A 27571-nucleotide genomic window follows, 5' to 3' on the forward strand; every position below is an offset into this window, starting at 1 on the left:
AAAATTCACGAGTTTATAAAGAAAAACCAAAAATTGTAATAGTGTCAGAAAATCCTAATATGGTCCGAAATGGCGCGATTTGAGAACAAATTGGTCCAGAACGCTTTGATAATGATTTTAAATTAGATAACAAAAAAAATAAAAATTTTAATTAAAAGCAAATATGTTGTTATGACAGATAAAATTAAAAAATGCATTACAGAACTTCAATGCATTTGGTGCGGAAACTTTTTTCGCGGTAGAGAAAAATTGACACCGTATTTCGTAATAGTTTTTCATGCTCTACACGGCTATGTGGTGGTATTTTTTTGGTTATAGCCCTAATGTACATGCTTCCTTTAAGCGTGTATTTTTAATATTTTTGAGCCATCTGTGATGGCCTTAAGCGTGAATTTATAATATTACTTTAACCACTGATATGCCTTTGGGGAGATCTTCTGCCTCGACAAGTAGATAATTTTTAAAAGTCTATGAAATGCCGTTGGCAATACCTTTTGTGTGTATGTTTAAAAGTATTTTAAGGCCTTTCCAAGACTCTATGTTTTGTTTTTAAATATAATTTTTCTAGACCTCTGATAAAATTATTTAATAAATACTTTTGATATTTTTCAGGTGTAACGATGGTGCTTTAAATGTGGAACACAGGTATGTATGTTGAAGCGATACGATGTTAAGGCATTAACCAAAAAAAAAAAAGTAAAAAAAACTGAATGTCAATTTTTTGAACAACATCTGGCAACACAGGTCATGTTTTTACAATTTTCCACTATTAATATGAGTTGTGAGTTTTTGCCTGATTTTAAATAGTTTTTTTTGGATATTTTGGCATATAACAGCCACACCATTATGATTTGCGATCCAAAACAATGACCAAAATTTTAGCCAACACAATAATTAAGAACTCTCTAGTACATCGCAAAAGTATTGGAATGCTCCTTCAAGCAGTTTTGGCCTTGGGACTGCGCAAATTTGTCTGCAAATATCGATAAATGACACTGTGCTACAAAAGTTGACCAGAAAAATATTCAAGCGTTCTGTTACACAATTCTATCGTGCTGGAGTCCACTTCGTTTTATTGTTTTTAACGGTAAAACTTGTAAAATCTGGGTTTCTTAAATTTTTAAATTTAAACGGACATATCTCCTTTTTTTCACAACGGACTTCTATTGATCCCTTTTCCTTTTAAAGGGGTGAATAATATATATTTCGAATAAGTGATTATTTTTTTTAAATCGGGTAACAAATGACTAGGTTATAGTGTAGTCCGGTCAAAATAGACATGCGTATAAGGGGGAAATAACAAAAATTCCCACAAAGCTGAATTTTGGTGGAGAGCTAGGGTTGGCCATTAGAAGCAACGTCCGAAAAGTCCCCATCGATCCCATGTGTGCAATACAAGTTATTCGGGGTCAAAGGTCATTTTTGGAGGCATTATTCAGGTTTTTTAATTTTTCTCAAAAACGGTAATACTTAGCAAAAGCCCGCTAAAGTAAAAGTTGTAGATTCAATAATTGTCTACAAGATTGGTCCTTATGATTCTTAAAAAAGACTTACCATTTTCGAGATATCTCGATCTAAAGGTCAAATAAAAAATCAGCCGCGTAAGTACATTATGAGGCGAACCGGTTAAAGTAACGACACTATGTGTTAGATACTTCCGTAAGCTTTCAAACGATATCCACTTTGCAGTAATCGGTTCAGTAGAACCGGGTCTAGCACGGTTTTTAAATTTGGCCTTTCGGGTCTAATAACCGGCGAACCGGATCTTCAACCGTTGAAAATTATACATTTCCGTAGTCAGCGCAACAAACCCTACCTTCGGACAAAACTTGAAAATAATCGGAGAGTTTTCGTTGGGGTCGTTCCCGTTGGGCTTTCGATTATACATGTGGGTTAAATGGGCTATTTTTGCATAAAATGACTCTAACATTGAATAACTCTACTAAACACGCTCCGATTTTGTTGGATTTTTTTTTTAAAGATAGGTATAATTTCGCTCTTCAAGAAAATATATATTTTTTGGGGAGGCAGACCCGGTTACTTCGCTTATTTTAGCCGGTTTGTCTGAATATGTGCATATTTCCCTTATAAGTGCATAAAAATCATGTGTTTTTTAGAACAGCTATATCTCAAGAATGGTTCCTTCTAAGAAAAAAATTGTAAGGGTCAAACTTGTAGATAATTTTTCTGTCTACAATATTTACTTTAGTCACTTTTTGATTAGATCAACCGTTTTCAAAAAATAAATCCGAAAACATAAAAACCCTTAAATGTTGACCTTTGACCCCGAATAATATTGTTTGCACACATGGGATCGATGGGGACTTTTCGGACGTTGCTTCTAATGGCAAACCCTAGCTCTCCACCAAAATTCAGCTTTGTGGGAATTTTTGCTATTTCAATGTCTATTTTGACCAGACTAGTGGGTGAAGTGTAAAAAACCAGACCAAATAAACGGGAAAATTATTTTCCTCGTGCGCAAGGCTGCTTAAAAGATGCCACACAATATAATTATTTAATTTCACCAAAGAAGAAATTAAATTAGCTTCCGAAAACGGGAAAAACTAATGAAGTCGGTTGAAAAATAGAGAAGCTATGCAATTTTCTGTGTTTTAGCTTTTTAGTTTTTTATGCAAGTCCGCCACACCGTCCGACTGTGGTAATCACTCTAGCATCCACAAAAATTGAGATAGGACGCTGAAATTTTGGAAATATAGGTCTCATGGTGGTTTCAGGTGTTTTGACATTTTTGGAACACAACGTGGACCTATATAATAATAATAGTTCCACAAACATCCCATAAGGGACAAGGGAGACTTCTCTCATATCAATGAGTGCACCCCGATTCATATTAGCTCAATGACATGGGACATACAGTTTACGACACCACTTTTGTAGAGAAGTTTTACATGGCTGAACTACTCAGGAAATGTCGTCAGCATTACTGAGGGTATTTTGCCACCGTTGAAAAGTGTTTCATGGTGCCTGGCCGGGGAATCGAACCCACGACCTTATGTGTGTAAGGCGGGTTGTATACCATTGCACTACGGTGGCACCCATGGACCTATGACAATCATTTTTTGTGGAGGATTTGCTTGATCATGGAGAACCCTAACTGACAATTTATAGCCAATTCGGTCTGAAAACGTAGCTAACAAGTAAAAAAGTATCAGTCGGCTTTGCCGACAGAGATATACCCTCAGCCTGTGCAAATTGAAACACTTTTTTTCACAAAAAAATTATGTATTTAGGGGGTTTCAAAATTTTGGTATGAACCGACAAAAATGTTGATTAGGATTAAAGTTCAATATTTTTGCGGAAAAGGTACTTAAAGGAATGGACGGACATAGACCATGGGGTGCCATAGGGGGTTTTTACACCTTTCAGGCTGTTTTCTCAAGAAGTATGGATTTGCCCCTGAAACAACTTTTACCATCGTAATTGAGGCAGCGAATGTAAGTTGCTTCAACAAAAATCAAAGTGATTCAATAGCAGGTCTTAAAGTGAACTTATCCAAAATTTTGTGTGTGAGGTACGGGATGGAGTGTACAAATATAGTCCATATTCGAACCTGATCTATATATGGTAGATATTATGATAATGTGTAAAATATGGACCAAATCGGTCACTCCCATCAAGAGTTATCGTGCGCACAATTTTTCCGAATATTTTTGAACTTTTGCGGGAAAGGTACCTGAAGGAGTGGACCGATATGGCTTATCTACGAACTTAAACTAAGTTTGGAAACAATATTACGAAGGCCAAATTTTGGCCGGAACCGGCATTTCCGTTCGAGAATTATCTTGCGCTTCCACCCATAAACATGGTGTCATAGGGTTTGTTTTTCAACTTTCAGGCTATTTTCTCAGGAAGTATGGACTTGCCCCTGAGGAAACTTGTACCTTCGTATAGGGGACAGTGAATATAAAATGATACAACATAAACCAAAGCGATTCGAGAGCAGGTCCTAAACTGAACTTTTTCGAATTTTTGTGTGGGAGGTACTCGAAGGAGTTTACCGATTGAGTCCATATTGGAACCTCATCTAAGTCTGGTAGAAATTTCATAATGTGCAAAGTATGGACCAAATCGGTTACTCCCTTCAAGAGTTATCGTACGCACAAATTTTCCGAACATTTTCGAACTTTTGTGGGGGAGGTACCGGAAGAAGTGGACCGATAAAATCCATCCTTGAACTCGAACTAAGTTTGGACAAAATATTACGAAAGCCAAATTTTGGACCGAATCGGCAGATCCGTTCGAGAGTTATGTTGCGCTCCAACCACTACACACGGTGTCATAGGGTTTTTTGTAACTTTCAGGCTATTTTCTCAGGAAGTATGGACTTGCCCCTAATGAAACTTACAGCGTCGTATAGAGGGCAGCAAATACAACTCGCGTAAACAAAAATCAAAGCGATTCGAGACCAGGTCCTAAACTGAACTTTTCCGAAATTTTGTGTGGGAGGTACCCGAAAGAGTGGACCGATTGAGTCCATATTGAAACCTCATCTAAGTTTGGTAGAAAGTACACGATGTGTAAAGTATGGACCAAATCGGTTATGCCCTACAAGAGTTATCGTGCGCACAAGTTTTGCGAAAATTTTTGAACATTTGTGGGGGAGGTACCTGAAGGAGTGGACCTATACGGCCCATCTTCGAACTTAAATCGAATCTGGACAAAATATTTCGATAACCAAAATTTGAACCGAATCGATTGATCCGTTCGAGAGTTATCGTGCGCACCAGCCAGCCAGACAGACAGACAGACGGACAGACATTGCTAGATCGGCTCAAAATTGTCTGAAACGGATATCGTACAAACATACTTGGGGTCTAAAACCATTATTTCGATGAGGCACATTTTTGGTCGTATCAAAGTGTAAATACCCTCTTTAGCCTAAAGGCTGAGGGTATAAAAATGTAAAAATATCTCAAATATACCCAAAAATATATATCTTTTTATACCCTCCACCATAGGATGGGGGTATATTAAGTTTGTCACTACGTTTGTAACTACTCGAAATAATCATTGTAGACCCCACAAAGTATATATATTCTTGATCAGCGTGCAATTCTACATCGATATAGCCATGTCCGTCCGTCTGTCCATCTGTCTCTCTGTCCGTCTGTGGAAATCACTCTAGCGTCCGAACGGATTGACGTAGGTTGATGAAATTTTGGGAAAATATGTTATATTTACGTAGGACTTTTGGTATTGAAAGCGGGCTATGTAGGTCAACGCTTTCGTCTAGCCCCCATACAAAATGACGCGTGACGCGTCGTCGTTTTAAGGAATTTTTAAGATATTTGGCCCATTTTACCACCGAATTGGTTGTAATTTGGTACTTTGTGTCTCCAGAGGCCAAAAAATATTCCTACCAAAGTTGGGTTATATAGGTCCACGTTTTGGTATAGCCCCCATATAAGGCCCCATATAAAGTACGCGTCATTATACCCTATACCACAATGTGGAAAAGGGTATTATAAGTTTGTTTTGGTAAAAATTCATGTAACACCGCGAAATATTCGTCGGAGATCCCCAATGTGGTTACCAATCTTCATATCTCGACGAGATAAAGCGATTTTGAGATGTGTGTCCGTCCGTCCTTCCGTCCGTCTGTCCATTATAAATTGTAAACACGTTCCAGGCCGCAATTATGGACCGATCGTCACGAAATTTTGTATGGGGGTCGGGTTCAGATCAGAATAGATCCCTATTCTTATTGGTGATGATCGTGAAATATTTAGCGGGTGAAATGGACCAAAAACATAATATTTATCAAATTTTCTAGCGGCTCTGTAGGTCTCAATAATAGTCCGATCAACTCGTAATTTTAAATAAGGTAAGAGTATATCACAAAGGAGAAGCTTGCAATTTGAGATGGCGATCGGATAATATTTAGAGGGTTAAATGGACCACAACTTTTTTGTGAAAATTGTGAAAATTTTTAATATACAGCTTATATCTTAATTCCTGGAAGTGACATTCCGGACAAGTGAGATATACTTAAAAGTGGAACGCTTGACCTTTCAATTGATGCCAATTATGTTGGTGTGCATGATCAGATAACAGAGTTGCAGCCTAATATCCCAGCAAAATAAATTGGAAGCAGTGCAATGTGGACTAGTTCTGTCACGGCATGTTTTGATGCAGTTCAAACGGAGTCGTGAAAAAGGCACTCCAGTCCTCACATTTTAACTGCATTTGGATGCAATCCAAAGAATCACATCCACTTGTCACATTTTAACAACATCCGGATGCAGTTCAGCGGAGTCGTGAAAAAGGCACTCCAATTCCTCACAATTTAACAGCATCCGGATGCAGTCCAAACGGAGTCGTGAAAAAGGCACTCCGTTCGCTACATATTATTAGCAGTTGTTAGAGATCCCTACATGTACATAAATCAGTTTGTACATCTCTACAGGCAGCGACATAAATTTTCCAATAAGAGATAAGCGTGTTAATATTTTCAAACATTTGTTAATACAAACTGAATAATATTTCATTTGTGAACATTTTTCCGGTAACTCAAGAGAAGAAAATTTTCGAATGGAGTGCTGTTGGAGTACATGTCGAAATCTTAACTGTTGATGGGAACACAACCCATTTAGCAAATGAAACAAAAACTGTTCAGCTGGGAACAAATGGAGAGCGGAGGAAACAAACATTTTTGCGATTGAATTCAATGGAGAATTTTCATAATTTGTGTTAATGTAATAAAGTTCTTAATATTTTTGTTTTACACAAATAATGTATTTTATTTGTTCTGGCATATTTTGTAATGGCTTGCACAATTTCCGCAGAATGCCTGTATCAAAACACGTGCTTTGGACTGCCTCCTATTCTACCCCAAAGGGTTAGTTAAAATGCAATGCCAAAGGGTCAGTTAAAATGCAGTGCCAGAGGGTCAGTTAAAATGCAGTGCCAAAGGGTCAGTTAAAATGCAGTGCAATGGAGTGCCTCTTTCCGTAGTCACGCTCTTGTAAAAATCATGAGTGAAAATGCATAATTTGATGCACTTCCAGATCACTTGTACATATCATTTAACTGCCTCTTTGGAGGCAAACTTTTTGCTGGGATATTTCGTTATTTGTTTGTAGTGTAATAATAAACTCGCTAGAAGTCGCAATTATACATCAATAGTTACGATATTTTGCACCGGGTAAGAGTATAGGCAGAAAAAGATGCCTACAATTTTGAATGATGATCTGATATTCTTTAGCGGGTGAAATGGACCATTACTTACTGTCTAATATATAATGGGTTCTGTGTAGAGAACCACATTTTTATCCCATGCTACATATTGTCTCTCCAAAAGTTTATGTAACACCACGAAATATTCGTCCTAGACCCTTTATTTGGTATACCAAAATTCATATCTCGACGAGATAAAGCGATTTAGCGATGTGTGTCCGTCCATTAAAAATTGTAAACAAGCTTAAGGCCGCAATTATGGACCGATTGTAATGAATTTTTTAAGGAGGTTGGGTTCGGGCCAGAATAGAAATGATTAGTTTTTGGTGATGATGGTGAAATGTTCAGGGGTTGGAATGGACCAAAAACAAAATTTTAACCAATTTTGTAGCTGCTCTGTAGGTCAAAATAATAACCCGAAAAATTTTAAACAAAGTTTGAGTTTATGATGAAGAAGCGTGCAAACCAACGTGAAGATCAGATAATACTTAGCGGGTTAAATAGACTGAAACTTTTGTGTGAAATTGGTAAAAATTTCAATAACGTAGCGGTTAAACAATGGAAGTAGTAGTACTACATAAGTGGGTTTCATTACATTTTAGTTTGTGTGAACTAAATTTTCCTTTCCTGTTACAAAAATTTCTTTGTCATGCTAGATAACTTTTTGGTTTTGGTCATAAGTATTATACATTACATCTCTGATATTTGATAATTAAATTTTCACAATCATTGAAAGGAAGTTCCGTGGAGAGCGATTGTTCAGGGATAGTGGTATAGGGTATCCCATGGTCGGCTCCGTCCGACTATAGACTTTTCTTACTTGTTTTAATATATTTTGAATGTATTAGACCCATTTGACCACAGAAATGGTTGTAATATGGTATTTTGTGTCTTCAGAGACCAGAAAACATTCCTACCAAAGTTTGGTTATATATTTTGAATGTATTTGAATGTATTAGACCCATTTGACCAAAGAATCGGTTGTAACTTTGTATTTTGTGTTTCCAGAGGCTAAGAAACATATCTACCATAAAATGTTTATATAGGTCCACGTGTTGACATAGCCCCCTTAATACAATATCTCCCGATTTTCGATATTTTGAATGTTTTAGCCTCATTATCACACCGATATGGCTGAAATTTGGTATTTACTCTTCTTTAGGCGTATAAAACTTTCCCCCAGAAATTTGTAGGGGTAGGTCCACGCCATCATATAGCCCCCATAGAACGATACCTTCCGAATTTCGGTATTTTGAAGGTAGTGGCCACATTAATCCACCGAAATGGCTGAAATTTGTGGTGGAGGGTATAAAAAGTTCGGCCCGACCGAACTTAAAGCTTTTCTTACTTGTTCACTTGCAAAAAATCATCGGTCATTAAGCTCGACTCCAACGAGAAATTAACTAAAATTAATATTAAAATAATATTCGCCCTAATAATCAACATTTTCAAATATATGTTTTAAAGTATTTTATTTAACTTGCTTTGGTGTCCTTTTAGTTCAAATCTAGTATCTCATTATACCCTCAGCCTTTAGGCTAAAGAGGGTATTTACACTTTGATACGACCAAAAATGTGCCTCATCGAAATATTGGTTTTAGACCCCAAGTATGTTTTTACGATATCCGATTCAGACAATTTTGAGTAGATCTAGCAATGTCCGTCCATCTGTCTGTCTTTATGTCCGTCTGTCTGTCTGGCTGGCTGGTGCGCCTGATAACTCTCGAACGGATCAATCGATTCGGTTCAAATTTTGGGTATCTAAATATTTTGTCCAGATTTGATTTAAGTTGGAAGATGGACCATATAGGTCAACTCTTTCAGATACCTCCCCCACAAATGTTCAAAAATTGTCGCAAAACTTGTGCGCACGATAACTCTCGAAGGGAGTAACCAATTTGAACAAAACTTTGCATATGGTAATACTACCTCTAGGCATACATCAAGTTCGAATATGGATTAAATCGGTCCACTTCTTCGGGTACATCCCACACAAAATTTCGGAAAAGTTCAGTTGAGGACCTGTTCTCGAATCTCTTTGATTTTTGTTATAGCAACTTGTATTCACTGCCCCGCTTACGACGGTACATGCCTCATTAGGGGCAAGTCCATACTTCCTGAGAAAATAGCCTGAAGGACGCAATTACCCCTATGACACCGTGTGTAGTGGTTGGAGCGCAAGATAACTCTCGAACGGTCTGCCGATTCGGTCCAAAATATGGCCTTAGTAATATTTTGTCCAAGCATAGTTTAAGTTTGAAGATAAGCCATATCGGTCCACTCCTTCAGGTACCTCCAACACAAAAGTTCAAAAATGTTCGAAAACTGTTCGTAAGGTAACTATGAAGGTAGTGGCCGAATTGGTCTATACTTTACACATCCTAATATATCTACCAGATATACATCAGGTTCAAATATGGACTATATTTGTCCACTCCATCCGGTACCTCCCACACAAAATTTCGGAAAAGTTCACTTTAAGACATGCCCTCGAATCACTCTAATTTTTGTTGAAGCAACTTGCATTCGCTGCCTCAATTACGATGGTAAAAGTTTTTTTAGGGGCAAGTCCATACTTCTTGAACAAACAGCCCAAAGATTGTAAAACCCCCCTATGGCACCATATGTTGTGGCTGGAGATCCACTTCCATAACGGTCAGTGTCGATCCATTCCTTTTAGTATCTCCTCCGCAAAATTCGTAATCAACAGTCTTGTCGGTTCAAACGCCCAAAATTTTTAAAACCCCCTAAATACATACGTATTTTGGGAAAAAAAATTTTCAATATACACAGGCTGAGGGTATATCTCTGTAATTCCGACTGATACTTTTTTACTTGTTTTTAACACAGTTGCAGTTAACCAATCGAACTGAAACTTTGCACACTTTTCAGATTTAGTTGACAATACATGAAAACCAATATGAGTCTATTTTTTCTATAGCCCCATATAGCGGTACCCCCCGAATTAGTTCAAACCTTGTAACTCATTTTTAACACACTTTTCAGATTTGGATGACAATACATGAATATGAAACCAAAACCAATATGGGTCCATTCTTTTCTATAGCCCCTAAAAAGCGGTACCACACGATTTCAGGTGTTTTAAGGATTTTGTCTTAATTTTTTGCCCGAATTGGCTGTAACTTGGCATTTGGAGTTACCAATTGGGTCAGATTTTGGCTTTGTGCTAGTCTTAAACCATTTCAGATACTCTGTGATAGCTCTGACTTCGGCCTGTAGGATCGTGTTATGATCCTGGTCTGCGATATAGGTACCCAGACCCGTCCTCCACCCTAGCACAGCCCCATATGTAAACCCCAGCTGGCATCCGTGCTAGGGTTCCATCGATCCACATGTCTCTGTACGGTATTAGAATTTCACACAAAGCCACCTTACTTGTTTCGGGTATACGGTCTAATACAATATGATCTTGATTTACCCGTTGTAACCCGTAATATGTTTTGGTAGTATGTTTGGTGGTCGATCCACTCTCTCATCGACTTAAGTCTTATGGCAGCGACAGCTGCTTCATACCTTACCTGAATTTTTATTTGGTGTACAAATAAAATTGTTTTTTAAGCCCTAGTTGATATAGTCCTCATTGTCCCGCTATTACTTAAGCAGCACATTTATTGGATATTTGGCAATATTTTCACATTGCATTTTTTGTCCATAACCGTCCACCATACCACAGATGCGTAAGTCAGAATCGGTCTAATTACGCTTTTGTATAACCAGTGTATCATACTAGGATTGAAACCCCATTTTGAGCCTATAGCTCTTCTACAGTTCTCCTACAGTTCCTCTGGAGATCTAATCCTCTTCGCCGCTTCCGAGGAAGTGGAGGGACTATTGTTGATCTCTTTTGGCTTGTTCCGCTGTTCTTTGTTAAGCCACGACTGGATCTTCTTATACTTCCGTCGTTGAGTTCCAGTCCACCGCATTTTTTCCGTCGTAAGTTTTGCGATACTTTCGCTTACTTCTTCCACCATCTTGTGGACATCCTCTTTAATTGGGTTTTCCACAACGGCGGTGTTAATTTTGCTGCTGCTATCGTATTCGGAGTCAGGGTCGCTTCCAGTCTCTGATGGTTGGGTCCAGATTAAACTCTCCCTAAGCTTTCCTTGACTCCTCCTCCAGTTTTCCCTTCGATTGTGTGCTAATAGCCGTAACGTCGACAACAGTTTCCAAGGCACCCACATCTTATAACGAGGGTTTTAACTAGGGCTGAAGTAAGTTCAGTAGCTGCCAGGGTCAACACAAGGACCCACAAAACCTTAAGGAAAAACACGAGTTTTGATGATTTAATTTCTTTATTATCACCTCTGTTGGTGTCTAAATAATGAGAAACATATAGTACGACTATTCGTCTCGGCAGGGTGGCTTCGTATGGTTACTGTTGGGCTACAGTCTTCAGTGGCTTTGGCGGGATCGTCTGAAGTTGGCATAGTGGCAGCAGTCGGCCCGACGGTGTTGGAATGACAGGAGTCGGCCTGTGGAAGTATTGGTTCTCGTAAAGGTGGGGGACTCGGCTCGTATTGCCGGGTGGAAGCGGGTTGATTATAGTCGGTGTGCTGACGGCACTCGACTTTGGAGTCGTATCGATGACGCTCGGCTACAATAGTTGTGTTGACTGCGGTTCGGTTTGATGTAATGTGGTGGACAATACTCGGCTCGAATAAGTTCGAAGGGAACGCGGTTATCAAGTTCCTCTGTATCCAGACTCAAGAATTCTGCAACCTGGACTGGTTGCGTCCATAAAGAATGAGTGGACAGGTGAGTGGGGTTAGCTGGGCAGTTGAATAAATGCAGAGTATCGTGAGGTCCAAATCCACATGCTGGGCATATGTTGGGTATCGTGGCGTCAATTCTGGCCCAATACGAATTGAGGCGGCTGCATCGTCCGGATCTTAACTGAGCTAAAACCACTCGTGTTTGCCTTGGCAGCTGTCGTTCTTCTGCTGCGATGGATGGGGGATGGTTTCCAAGTACGGCATTCACACTGTATCTTCGTACTCGTTGATCTAGCGGTTCTCTTTTATACCTTTGGACCTCTCTCTAGATCATGAAGGCCTCTCCTAACGTGCCTGTCCATTAAATCGTGACAGGGATGCTCACTGCGGTAAGACCCAATCAGGTACTGCATCGACAACATCTTATTGTGCTGACGCATCGGTAAAACCTTCGCCTCCTCATGAAGATGGTCCACTGGTGTCATGAGGAGACACCCTGTTGCAGTCCTCAGGGCGGCATTCTGGCAGGTTTGAATCTTCTTCCACTGCGATGCGCTAACCTTTGCGGTCGGAATCAGTGCACCATCGACCAATATGTTCAGTGGGAGCCTCATCTCAGCCGTCCATGTGGTGAACAGCGTGGCTGTGGATTTAGCGGCGGATATTTTCATATTCCTCAGATGGAAGAACTGCACTAGGTCAGCTATGTAGACATTTAACCTATCACATATGTCATCGACGATAGGACCCGACGCCAAGATCGTACAATCATCCGCATACATCACGATCTCTATGCCGTCTGGAGGGTGTGGAATTTCAGAAAGGTAGAGGTTAAACAGTTCCGGAGATATCACCCCTCCTTGGGGAACTCCCTGTTTCACTCTACGGGTTTTGGACTTCTTGTTTCTGAATTCTACAAACGACTGGCGTCCACACATATCGTTGATTACCCAACGATTCAAACATGGCTGGAGATTAGTTTTCTTTATATCCTCGAACAGCTTGGCATGGTTGACGGTATCGAAGGCCTTCGATAGGTCAAGAGCCACCATGACTGTTCGGTCGCACGGCCTTTTCTGGTTCAGTCCTCTACTGATATGTGTGGATATGGCGTATAATGCTGTTGTAGTAATATGCAGTTTCCGAAATCCATGTTGATGTTGGGCAACTGGAAAACACCTTCTCATCGTGGGAAGGAGTAGCGCCTCTAGGATCTTTGCTACTGGCGACAGGAGTGAAATCGGCCTGTACGATTCACCTCTGCTGGCATCCTTGCCAGGCTTCAGTAGCGGGACAACCCTGCCAACTTTCCAGGCATCCGGTACAACATGGGTGGCTAACCATAGGTTGAGAACACTTGTTAAATACTCAACTCCAGGTTCATCCAGCTGCTTAAGCATTACCATCGATATTCGGTGCGGGCCCAACACTTTGGATGATTTAGCGTTTCGGATGGCATCTGCAACATCGCTCATCGTAAATTGTGGTGGTACCTCCTCGGCTGGAAGAGTTCTTCTTATACGGCGTAGCACACTTCTCTTCGCCCTAAAAATAACACACCCACCTCTTTGGGTCAGTTACTGTCACGCCGTTGAAAGTAACAGCCGTTCTGTCATCCTTCTTTTCCGGACTCGAGAGTGATTTAACCGTTGCCCACAATTTACTTATTCCTGCGCCAATGTTGCATTGCTTCAGATGGTCTAGCCACTTTTTCCGCTTATGTTCGCCCACTAGCCTGTTGACTTCAAGAGTAATTTCTCTAACTCTTGGGTCTTCGGGGTTCGTACGACGAAGCTCATCACGTTCATTTGCTAGTCCCGTCGCCTCTGCTGGAAAATTTGGTCTTATTTCGGGTATTCGACCAGCAGGTCTGTAGCGAGCGGCTGCTTTAGTGATGATGTCTCGGAAAGTTCTCTCAGCTACCCGAGGATCTGAGGGGGTGGGCAATTGACTGAAGCGGTGATTGGTAAATTCTCTGAAACCTTGCCAATCAGCTTTCCCGTGGTTCAGGAAAGTACGGCGTTCAGAGGTTATGAAGTCGGGTGGTCTGTTTACGGAGACGATGATAGGGAGGTGGTCCGAACTAAGGAAAATGACGGATTGCCAGGATACGTCATTTATCAGACCTGGTGCCACAATGGTGATATCTGGCGAGCTGTGGCAGTTTCCTCTAATCCTCGTAGGAGCGTCTTCATTCACCGTGCAAAACGTGGAACTATCGATTTGCTCTGCCAGCGCTGTACCCCGCTGGTCATTACCTAGGACGGAGTGCCAAAGCTCATGATGAGCATTGAAGTCCCCTAGCACCAGACGGTTATCGCCCTCTAACAGCAAACTAATATTGGGCATATAACGTCGGGCACAGCTATTCATCGGCGGTATGTACACATAAAGCAGCTCTACCTCGGCAGTACCACACTTTACTGCTACCCCCATACACTCCATGTATGGGTCACTAGAGCCAAGCTGAAGCGTGATAGGTCTGTGCTGGACAGACTGGTGTATTAGGAAGGCAAGTCCTCCTCCTCCGCTTCTTGTGCGATCCTTCCGCAAAACGTTGTAACCATCACAACGTAAGCTACAGGTGGCGGTGAGCTTTGTTTCCTGGATTGCGGCGACCATGATGTTTTTCCGACTCATAAAATCCACAATTTCACTGACCTTATTGCGGAGACCGTTGCAATTGAATTGCAGGAATGATGCATTTCCGGGCCGTTGAACAACAACATGTGGTGTTAGATGCTGCATTTGTTGTTGTTGTTGTTGGGGAGACTACGGGGGCGTCTCGTATTCCGACGACGACGAAGAGTCAGACGACGACGTAAAAGTCGCACTGGGTGATGTGCTGACGCAGCAAGCAGCAACATACCTTTCGCTGTAATCCCGGGTGCTACTAAGGCCAGAGCACCCACGAAAATACACCCATTCCATACATCCATTACATCTCACCATTGTTGACATGTGGTGGATGCGGATCTGGCAAACGGAACAGATCCATACTGGTCCGGGGTTCATTTCTATCCCGGCACGGACCAGAAGAGCTCGGAGCAGGCATTCCGGGATAAATTGCCGCTCCCATGGTGAAAAAAATACAGGAACACAAACACATAATTGTTGAGGTGACGGCCCCTGGTCGAAGATTCCTCCGAGTCAATCCGGTGCATAGAACCGGCCGTCGCGGGATTGTTACAATCTGTGGGACATATTTGCTCACAATAGCTTGATAAAGACCTCCCCCTATCATCCGGTGGAGACGCGCCCGATAGGAGAACTGACAAACACCCTCGGTTACTGCTTAGTAGAGAAAATCATTAATTTTTCTAAAGGTTAAAATGGTGTTATGCCATACAAATTGTGTCTCTATTAAGTAGTATCGCAATTGAAACTCGATTGATGATAGAAATAATTAAAAAAAAAAAATGCTGTAAATTCGTTCCACTTCATTATAAAAAGCCCAACATTTGTATTCAGATTTAAAGAGATACCACCCACATATTTTGCAAACATTTTACCAAACACTCATCGGCCTGCATACTCACGAAAATATTTATATAAAAGAACATGTGCAACATGTTGATTGAGATGTTTATATCAAGAAAATTGTTGAGAATACAATTTTTGTGTATTTATTTTCATATATAAGATCCTTTAAGTTTCATACACAGAAATCCTTGAACAGAATAGATTTTCTTGGTAAACATTTGCAGTCAGGCATGACGGAAGGCATATAATATGTATGTACATATGTATGTATTCTTCTCTCCCACCATATTTATGAATGATAAATTATATTTTTGTGGCACTGGATGCTTCAATCACATTGGTGTGAAAAAAACTGAAAATAATTGACATTTTTATTCATCACACATTTATTAAAACAAAACAAAAAACATATATTTTTTAAGGGTAACACCATGAAGGAAGCAGGCATCCTCACTTCTATTCGATTCACATGTTTTCAACCATGCATGGAAGATGTATATCAAAAAAAAAAAAAAAAAAAAAAAAATCATAACACATTTGTTTGCCCTTGTATTTGGATGTTTGGAAAAACATAATCTTTTCATACTTCAAGGAGTTTTGCTATTGTCAGGTTGGTCGACTGCCTGTACCACCATGACGTTGAAGAAATATAAGACAATGTCTTCGCTGGTATTCAAGCATAAGGAACAGATGTTATACCTTGGCCCACATTGTAAACATAAAAGTGCCGTAGTGAGTGAATAAATTAATATGAACCTGAACCACACATATGTCACAAACCTTAAGCTTGTTTTTATTTTGAAAAAAAAAAGAATTTAGAAAAAATCTTTTTCTATACCAACAGCCGTCACAATATCATCATGACATTACCAAATGGTTTTTTCTGCCTTGACCCGCATTCCATTATTGTTGCAGACGATTTCATTTCCCCTTAGAAAACGAAACTCAGAATTTTCACCAGCTTTTGTTTTCTTGTCTTGACGTTTTTACATGTCCTTCCACATGAAAGTGTGTTCTTAATTTATAGAACACAAAATAACTGGTATCTTGAACCAAGAAAACAATTGCATATGATTTTCCAAGGATAAAAAGGATATTAAATGAAAAGTGAAAAAAGGTATTTCTCCAAAAGATAATCCTGCAAACAACCCGCAAGACCTCTTTTGCAGAAAACAATGGTTGACATAAAACCCCAGTCATTCTATTCAAATCAAAGGCTTTATTCTAGGCAAGTGACTAGAAAAAAAGGATTCATACAAAAGTCAACAACAATAAACTTAAACAATAAATATCCTTGGCATTAAATGAATAACACAAGTGTTATCTTGAAAAGTATTCTATATGTGTCTCCAATGTGATTAAATTTAATTGAAAAGTAGATTCTGAAATCATGCTAAGAAAAAAAGGGAAATCACGTTTTAGACAATATATATATTTTTATATTTTAATTTTTATATTTGATATTATATATTTTACATTTTATATTTTACTAGCAAAGTGCGAACACTGAAAAGTTTTGTTGTTCTAATACCATTTGTAATAAATATTTATTTTTATTACAGTGTTTTATTTAACTAGCTTTGGTGTCCGTTTAATTCAAATCTGGTAACTCATTTTTAATATAGTTGCAGTTGACCAATCTAACTAAAACTTTGCACACTTTTAAGATTTGGATGACAATACATGAATATGAAATCAAAACCTATATTGGTCCATGTTTTCCTATAGCCCCCATATAGCGGTACCACCCGATTTAGTCCAAATCTAGTAACTCATTTTTAACGCAGTTGCAGTTGACCAATCGAACTGAAACTTCGCGCACTTTTCAGATTTGGATGACAATACATGAATATGGGTCCATTTTTTCCATTTTGAGGATTTTGTCTTCATTTTTGGCCGGAATTAGCTGTCGTTTGGAGTTTGGGATTCCTAATGATACAGACATTTCCCCACCAAAAATTGTGAATATAGGTCTAGGCTTTGGTATAGCCCCCATATGGCGGCACCACCCGATTTCAGTCATTTTGAGGATTTAATCTTTCTTTTTAGCCCGAATTGGCTGTAGCTTGGTATTTGGAGTTCCCAGTGGTACAGAAACTTCCCCACCAAAAATTGTGGACATAGGTCCAGGTTTTGGTATAGCCCTCATATAGCGGTACCACCCGATTTCAAGTGTTTTATGGATTTTATCTTAATTTTTAAGCCGAATTGGCTGTTAATTGGCATTTGGAGTTCCCAATGGTGCAGAAACTTCTCCACCAAAAATTGTGGACATAAGTCAAGGTTTTGGTATAGCCCCCATATAGCGGTACCACCCGTTATTTGAGAGATTCCATCATGAGAAAGAATATATTTATTGAGGCTAAGCGACAAATTGTTTTCTAGTTTTAAGTGCATTTATAAATAAAACACTCAAACTAAATTTGTTTAAATTATTTTTTATTTAAGTACTCTTCGGAACTCTTTAGTTCAATTTTCAAAAAAAGTCTGCCGTATCTCACCTTTACACATCAGCGAGCCAAAATTTTTAAGACATTTTAATTATAGACTTCTTGTCCTCAGAAAGTAAAACATTCTTGTAAAAAATAAACTCAAGGCCAATTTTGGATCCATTTAGTTCTTTTCGTATCCTTATAGTAGTAGGTAATTTCGATGCCATTTCTGCCACCAGCGACCCTCACACCAAATTTCAAAAAAAAAAAAAAACAAAATGGTGCCAAATGTAGTACTTTTCGTACACCTGGGCATATCCTTTTTATATCAAAGATGTATGGTAAAAATCAAATTTCCTTTACAATTCCATTTAAAAAAATTAAAAAAAAAATTGCGAGCACATCTACGATCTTTGGTATAGAGGTTAAGGAAAAAATTCTGGTTTCAAATCTTGGGCCTAATTACGACATTCGATTTGATCGAGTATTTGCTCGAGAATGAAAAAATCAAGCTATGAAAACCTATTTACGCCACCAACCGTAGATTTACTATGGTATATACATTAGCAATTTTTGCAACAATGTCACCAAGTTTTACAAAAATATATAATTTCTTAGTTTTCTAGCACAATTTCATTCCGAAATTATTATTCAACGATTTCAACGAATATTTACATTTTTTCATTAATAAATTTGTTTTTTTTTTTAGCTTTTCTTTCAAAATAAGCACATTTTTCACCATCTACCTTCTCAATCTTCTTTTAAGAACATATAGGTTTTCATAGTTCGATTTTTTCATTCACGAGTACATACTCGATCGAATCGAATGTCGTAAAAAGGTCCCGGTTCGTGTTCACAAAATTGGCCGATACGCGCTAAAGTTATAGAGGTTTTTACCAGGGTTTCGGAGTCGAGCCATTTTTCCTTCGACTCCGACTCCGACTCCGACTCCAGGCCAGTTTTTTGTCACGACTCCGACTCCGGAGTCGACTCCGAGGGTAATTTCCTATACCACTAAAAATTAATAAAATTTGCTAAATTTTTCAACTTTTCCTATACTAGGACCCTATATGCTTATGTGTTCTTTTCTCTAAGACAATTTGTAATGCAATGCGATGTAAAATTGATGTTCCGTATTGAATCTGCTGTATCTTATATCAAAAAGAACAACAACAACAGAAAGAATTTAGAAAGTTTCAGTAGATTTTGCCGAAATATATGTACGAGTATACTTTCCGATTATCAATTTAAAACAAAAACAAGTAGAACTGACGAGTTTGATTAAATTTTTTTGTACGGACGCACAGAGGGGAGACATAGGCATAAAGTTGCTCAAAACTCAAAATATGAAAATCGTTTTTTTTATGAAAAAATGTTGATAAACGGCAACCAGACTCTTTTCTACATTTGCTATAACCATCCTCGACTTTGTAAGATTAACCAATCCAATGCAGCAGTCGATTGAACTCAGCCATACTGAAAACAAAAAGTAAATTTTCGAAAACAAACTAAATTAGGTGAACATTAAAATGACATTATTTTCGCGAAAACTAATATTTTTCAAGATTTATTGTTTTTGTACAGTCTCCGAACAAGATTAGCATTTAAAATTTTCAGATTGATTTTACATCTTTGCTCTTTAATAATGGTAATACATATCCTCTTTATGAAAATTGTTTATGATCATTTTTAAGATTACTACAATTTCAATAGTGAAAAAGTGTATTTCCCCGTCGTTTTCCGACCATAGTTTCTTCTAATGATTTATGCAATTGAGCCTCAAATATCAGATTCAATCATAAAAAATTGCGCATATTTGCGCCATTCCGAAAAAATCTAATTTTTCTCAACTAAAATATGAAATGTTTTTATATGGAATTGAAACTCACACTAAATTTTGCTCCGCGTTATAATCGGGGCTCTAATTTATCAAACTAAACCAACACCTATCAAATATGTTTTCATTATTCAGAAACATTCACGGCTTTTCTCATGTGAATTGAGAAAAATTTTATTTAAGTAAATTTCAAAAAATAAAATTTGGAATGAAATATATTTATATGGGACTATATATACATCTGTACTGATTTGTTTGAAAATTGGCTCAATGTTTTTTAAGGTTGCATGTGTCAAATTTCAGTGATTTTGGTGCATTTTTATCTCATATCAGATGCGAATATATATGGAAGCTGCATCCAAATCTGGACCGATTTTCATTATTTTCTATAGGATTAATCCTTGTGCAGAAGATATGCTTTGTGCAAAATATTATATCAATCCAAGTATAAATGAGCTTTCTAGGACTTTTGATCAACTTTTAACACAAATTTCCCCTCTGTGGGACGGGTCACATATCTTTTTCGTTTTATTTTGTCGAAATATGAAGATGGGTATGCCAACAGTAATTTGTTACTTACAGATTTTACGAAAGCGAAATTTTGACTTCTACAGTTCCTTTTTTTTAAATGCATATTTTTTAATTCGTTTCGCTTAAATACACGATTATTACGTTCTTAATGATCCCACAAAAACATATGCTGATCGGTTTATTCGTTTTCGAGCTTCAGTGGTCACCGCAAACTGCTTTAGTAAAAACAATGTTTCGTAGGTGGCCATTTGTCAGAAAACTGTGCAATATTTTTCAAAAAAAAAAAAAAAATCTGAAAGTAGCTCAAGGTATTATAAATCAGATGAAAACAATATATTTTGGAAAAAATTGGTAGATTACTTGTAAAAATTCATGAAAAATTTCATTTTTCGTGCACAATAAGTGACCATAACCCCTTAATTGTGGACAAAATAAACTAATAATACTTTTTCCACATTATATTGTGAAGTATAAATATGTGAGATCTTAAACTAGTATTCCAGAGTGTATATAAGTTTTGTCATAAATGTGATGGTATATTAAGAAATCGATTAATATTGAAAGATGCGATTATAATTCTTTTGTCATGGAACATTACTAAATATAATAAATCCTTTGCTTACAAATGAATAAACGATTTATCAAAATGTTAATAAAGTTAATCTCTCTATCATAAAAAAATAAAAACTCTTTTGATAAATGTAGAAAAAAAAAAACATTTTGCCCGGAGTCGGAGTCGAGCTTGTTTTCACGACTCCAGACTCCGACTCCGACTCCAGCAAAATTTGCTAGACTCCGACTCCAGACTCCGACTCCGACTCCGCAGCCCTGGTTTTTACTCTCTTATGCCAAGTTTACATTTACGAAATCCACTCGATTTCAACTGTCAATTCCACAGCGCAAACGTCAAATGAAATCTCATCTGAAATCCATTGGATTTCATTTGACGTTTAACCTATGGATTTGCTAGTTGAAATCGAGTGGATTTCGTAAATGCAAACCAAGCATTATAAAGAAAAAAATATTTTAAAATTTCTCCATTATTGTATTGAGAAAATGTATGCATATATCAGTAACACCTTTTGATATCCAACCGTAGATGCACCATAATTTCTAAAATTTGTTTTTATTTACGCGGAAAATTAAAAAAAAAATTAAAAAAAAACTGGGAGCAAATTTAAATTATAAATGCAAACCAAGCATTATAAAAAAAAATATTTTAAAATTTCTCCATTATTGTATTGAGAAAATGTATGCATATATCAGTAACACCTTTTGATATCTCTCCGTAGATGCACCATAATTTCTAAAATTTGTTTTTATTTACGCGGAAAATTAAAAAAATTAAAAAAAAACTGGGAGCAAATTTAAATTATACTTCCTCAGAGCCCGATTTATACATTGCATATTATAGCAACAACAAAAGAGAAAAACTTATTGTTAAAATATTCTTCCAAATATATTTTGTGGTACGATTAAAAAATTTGAAAAAAAAAATACTTGGAGTTCTCCACCTATTTCGCTAAAATCCCATACAATAATTAATGTATACTGCTAAAACTTCATCAAGAAATATGGTTCAACATCCCGAGAGATTAACTGCTTACTGTGATAACTTATAAGGATAGGAAATTACGAGTAATATTGAAATTACAATCATTCAAAAAAATATGAAACTTAAAAAGCCTATTATTCGCAAATTAGTTAGAGTCGGTTGATGCACATCCGCTTTTGATACAGAGAATCAATCTCTTTCAACGTTTCACTCATATATTTCGACGTTTCACTCAGCGGCCAAAGTGTGCCGTCAGTTGCATCACACAATGCAAAAAACCTTAAAGTTGGTAAAATTCGCGCAATGTGCATACGATTTTGATGCGCATTCGGTTTAATTAGCGCCCATCAAAAATACGTCAATATACACCTATTTCAAATAGATTATTCAAGAACCGCGGATGTGCCTCCACATTCTACTATGCATAAGATACCCATATTACTCGCGTATCTCTGTAATTTATTACACACGTTTCCGCAAATATTATAATAGCGTATAAAGGATTTCATTTATGTAAAAAATGTTAAAGAAAATCGGGGTTTAATACGCCGATTTTTCAAAATACATTTTTGCCGGTTTTCGTATTTTCAATGTATTTATATCCGCGGTTTTAGTGGATGGAATCGATCTCATTAGATCCGTCGCTTAAAAAAAATTAATTCACGCGGGGTACAAAGGAATTTGAATGACACTTGTAAATTTTAAACGCAAAAAATAGGTTTTTTAAAAAAATTCACGCATCAAATATCGACCTTTAGACTCCAATTGCTAGGATGCTGTAAGGAGCACACTCATGAGATATCTATTAAACGACGTAAAATCACGAGTTCTATAATCCCATTATGAGTTTTGAATATTATCTTGTTGCGCGTCCGAATTATTAAAACAAATCAAAAAACCCCGAAATTCCGGCTTCAAAATGTCAGCATAAATTTTAGGTGGATGCAGTGGATATATCGAAAAATGCTACACTAGTATCATATTGCCCAAGAAGTATTCATTGAGTCTTTCTTTGGGCGTATGTCTATAAAATGTAAGGTTAAGCCAGAAATCGGAAGGGAGCATTAAAAAACATGTTGGCTTCAACCCATTTTTACCTATTTTTCTACATTGATTCCAACACAGCTTCCACGTAAATTAATTTTAATGATCGACCTTATGGGATTCCTCCTAAAACACTTTATTTTAAAGAATTTCAATCATACTATATAAAATATGTTAACACTTCGAGAATTCTGAATGGGTGAAACTCGGATTCATCGATTGTAAAACATTTTTGGTTTTCGCCATATACACTTTCATACGGGCAAAATGTGCCTCATCGAAATTATGGTTTTAGACCCCAAGTATGTTTGGACGAAATCCGTTTCAGACAATTTGGAGTTCATTGAGCCATGTCCGTCTGTCTGGCTGGAGAGCACGATAACTCTCGAATGGATCAACTGATTCGGTCCAAAATTTGGCTTTCGTAATATTTTGTCCAAATTTAGTTTAAGTTCGAAGATGGGCTATATCGGTCCACTCCTTCCAGTACCTTCCCCACAAAAGTTTGAAAATGTTCGGAAAATTTGTGCGCAACATAACTCTTGAAGGGAAAAACCGATTTGATCCAAACTTTGCACATCTACCGGACTTAGATGAGGTTCCAATATGGACTCAGTCGGTCAACTGTTTCGGGTACCTCCCACACAAAATCTCGGATAAGTTCAGATTAGGACCTGCTCTCGAATCGCTTTGATTTTTGTTGCAACAACCAGGCATGCCAACTGTTCCGAGGTAAAAATCGCTACAGCCACATACGCACCATATTTCTGTAGCGATTTTTACCTTAAAACAGTTGACATTCCAGCTTAAACAGTGGTTTTTGTACGTCAAAAATCACCACAAGTAGCGGGAAAACCACCAACTTGGCACCCCTGGCAACAACTTGTATTCACTGACCCCATACGACGGTGCAAGTTTCGTCATGGACAAGTCCATACTTCCTAAGAAAGTAGCATTCTTCTTCTTTATTTGCGCATCCGTGTTTCGGATATATGCGATCATATAATAATTACAGATTATTTGTTGATTTACAATTTTTCTTATGTTTAACAAAAATGGATTTTTATAAATATAGATATCTGTTTTTGGCGGCATTCAATAAACTTCTTTCATTTTGATGTCCGGTCCACGTCAGAATATTTTTCAGCCAAGAAACTTCTTTTCTTCCTCTGCATGGTCTTCCATCAACTGATCCTTTGATAATTTTTTGCAGAAGAATATATTTATCATTTCTCATGATATGTCCCAGGTATGACACTTTTCTTGTTTTAACTGTTTTAAGGAGTTGGCGATCTTGATTCATTCTTCTTAGTACCTCGTCATTTCTTATGCGATCTGTCCACGGTATTTTAAGTATTTTTCGGTATATCCAAATTTCAAATGATTCCAGTTTTCTTTCATCCATCGCCTTTCTTTCATCCATCGCCATGTTTCTGATGCATATAATAAAACAGACCAGATGTAGCATTTGATGAATCTGGTTTTAGTTTGTATACCGATGTAATGACTTGTCAGTATTTTGTTGTATCTGTAAAATGCATCCCTTGCCATTTCTATACGACAAGTTATTTCTTTCGACACATCCCATTGTTCATTTATTGTAACTCCTAAATATTTATAGTTTTTTACTTTTTCTATTACGGTGTTTTGTATTTTCAACGTACTGTTGTTATACGTATTTTTTCGACTGATGGTCATGTATTTTGTTTTCTTTTTGTTGATTTTCAATCCATACGATTCACTTACATCTGTGAGTTTGTCAATAAGTTTTTGTAGACCGGATATGGTGCTAGCTAATATTGTTGTATCGTCCGCGTATCTGATATTGTTGATAATCATACCATGTATTTGTACTCCTATTCTTTGGTGCTCTATAGCCTCCATAAATATTCGTTGGGAGTATATATTAAATAACAACGGCGAAAGGATACATCCTTGTCGTACCCCCTTTGAAATCGTTATTTCTTCCGTCATTTCTCCGTTTATATCGATGTATGCCGCCTGTTTCCAATATAAATTTCGTATACATAGTATTTCCTTCTCGGTTATGTTTATTGATTTCAGAATTTCTATTAGTTTATCGTGACGAACTGTGTCGAAAGCTTTTTCATAGTCAACGAAACATATAAATATATCCTTTTGTACTTCTCGGCATTTCTGAACTAGCACCTGTAAGCTAAGCAGTGCTTCTCGAGTCCCCATTCCTTGTTTAAATCCGAACTGTGATGTGCCCATATACTTTTCACATTGTGGATATATTCGGCTATGGATTACTCTTAGAAAAAGTTTTAATGCATGACTCATGATACTAATCAGTCTATATTCTTCACATTTTTTTGCGTTGTTCTTCTTTGGTATCGGTATGAATTTTGAAATGAGCCAGTCTGGTAGATATTTCCCCGTATCATATACGTGGTTAAAGAGTATTACGAGTAGTTCGACATTTTCATCCTCTATAAGTTTTAATACTTCAGCTGGTATATCGTCAGGTCCTGTTGCTTTCATATCTTTGAGTGTTTTTATTGCCTGCTCTACTTCGTACCTTGTTATTGGGTTTCCAGTCAGATTGTCTTCTGTTTCTTCGTAAGGGGTTCTTTCGGCATCAGTGAATAATTTTGCTACATATTCTTTCCATATTCGTTTTTTCTCCGCTAATTCAAATATAGCTTTGTTATTTTCATCTAACAGAGTGGCTGGCGCTGTTTTTTTATATACTCCTGCTGCTTCCTTTAACTTCTTATGAAGGTTGAAGTCATCGTGTAGGTTCTGTAAAGTTTCAATTTCTTGACATTTTCTATTAAGTAAATTATTTTTTGCTGCTCTTGTCAAGGTTCTGATTTCTTTATTTATCTCCCAGTATATTTCGAAATTTCTATTTTTCTGTTGGCTTCTTAGGATTCGTAATTGTTTTATTTCCTCAGTGACCCATTCATCATCTCTCGATGCAGGAGAGTTTTGTAGACACATATTCGTGGTGGAGTTTATCTTTGTTTTGAGATTATGCCATATATTTTCCACATCCTCCTTGTTTACTCCTTCAAGTTTGGAGTTAATCTCTGTTTTAATTTCGCGTTTAATATTTAGATCTTTCATCATGTGCAGATTTAGTCTGGGTGTCCTCTTCTTTTTTCGGGTAATTGCTAATTTGATCCTGATTTTAGAAAGTAGCAGGTTATGGTCAGATGGGACGTCCGCACCGGGGCAAGTTGAGCTCTTCATCACACTTGAAGCGTATCGTTTGTTGATAATTATGTAATCAATTTGATTTCTTATGATGTTTGCTGGGTTATCATGAGGAGATCTCCACGTATAAAGTCTTCTGGGATGTAATTGAAACATTGTATTTGTAACTTTCATTTTATGTTCTTGGCAGAATTGTACCAATCTATCCCCTCTATCGTTGCGTTGTCCTAGTCCATATTTTCCAGTGACTCCATTTACCTCATCTCTTCCCACCTTTGCGTTAAAATCTCCTTGAATAAAGTAGCATGAAAGGTGCAAAAAAACCCCTATGATACAGTGTGTAGTGTTTGGAGCGCAAGATAAATCTCGAACGGATCTGCCGATTCGGTCCAAAATTTGGCCTTCGTAACATTTTGTCCAAACATAGTTTAAGTTCGAATATAAGCCATATCGGTCCACTACTTCAGGTACCTCCCCCACAAATGTGCAAAAATGTTCGGAAAAATTGTGCGCTCAATAACTCTTGAAGGGTGTGACCGATTTGGTCCATACTTTACACATCCCAATATATCTACCAGAAATAAACCTTGTTGACCACGTATAAAGCGATAGGTCGGTCTGTGGTAAGCTATGCGGCGCCAGTTTGGTCCCCGAATTTATGTGACACGCAGTGGGATAAGATTCAAATTTGTCAGAACCCCGCCCTGAGAACAGCAACAGGTTGCCTCCTCAAATCTAAAGTGGACCATCTACATGAGGAGGCAATGATTCTTCCAGTACGACAACATAATGAGTTGCTATCGTTGCAGTACTTGCTCGGGTCTTACCGTGAGAGCCATCCCAATCACCATCTGCTGGCCACCGATACACCCAGGCATATCAAGAAGGATATTCATGCTCTAGAGACGACGGTCCAACAATATAGGAGAGAGCCTCTAGATCAACAGGCATATCAGGCAGGTTTGAACAGCATTCACACGGACACACTTGCTAAGACCTTAAGCAATTATTGTGTGAATGCAGTCATCGGAGCACATCCCCCATCTATCGCAGCTGAAGAGCGTCAGCTGCCACGACAAACCAGAGTAGTTTTGGCTCAATTACGCTCAGGATATTGCAGTCGCCTAAATTCCTATTGGGCGGGAATCGATCGCGCCGTGCAAGACATATGCCCAGTATGCGGCATGGGCCCGCACGATACTAAGCACCTATTCAACTGCCCCGCCAAGCCTACTCATCTGACTCCAGTGGATCTGTGGTTACATCCCATCGAAGTAGCCAACTTCCTGGAACTGGAGATAGACCCAGAGCCAGATTCAACAGGAGAACGAACATACAAACATAATAATAAAACACTGTTACAACAACAACCAGATTTAGATCAGGTTCGAATATGGACTTTATTTGTCCACTCCTTCGGGTACCTATCACACAAAATTTCGGATAACTTCACTTTAAGACCTGCTTCCGAATCGCTTTGATTTTTGTATAATCAACTTGCATTCCCTGCCTCAATTACGACGGTAACACTGTGCGACACGAAAAAATTAACCACATTCTGACACCGCATCGTGAT

At 37.9% G+C, this 27571-nt stretch overlaps 1 protein-coding gene across 1 annotated transcript in view; it reads left to right on the forward strand.

Moving 5' to 3' along the window:
* The window catches only part of LOC141395166 (uncharacterized), a 1209623-nt gene that overhangs the window by 336053 nt on the left and 845999 nt on the right, over positions 1–27571 (forward strand). The window contains exon 2 of the mRNA XM_073970671.1: positions 613–645. The gene's annotated coding sequence lies outside the window, so the exon portion shown is untranslated. The remainder of the gene's footprint in view (positions 1–612; positions 646–27571) is intronic.

Source organism: Musca autumnalis, unplaced genomic scaffold (genome assembly GCF_047663935.1).
Source record: "Musca autumnalis isolate F117 unplaced genomic scaffold, ASM4766393v1 scaffold_2, whole genome shotgun sequence".
Taxonomy (NCBI): Eukaryota; Metazoa; Arthropoda; class Insecta; order Diptera; family Muscidae; genus Musca; species Musca autumnalis.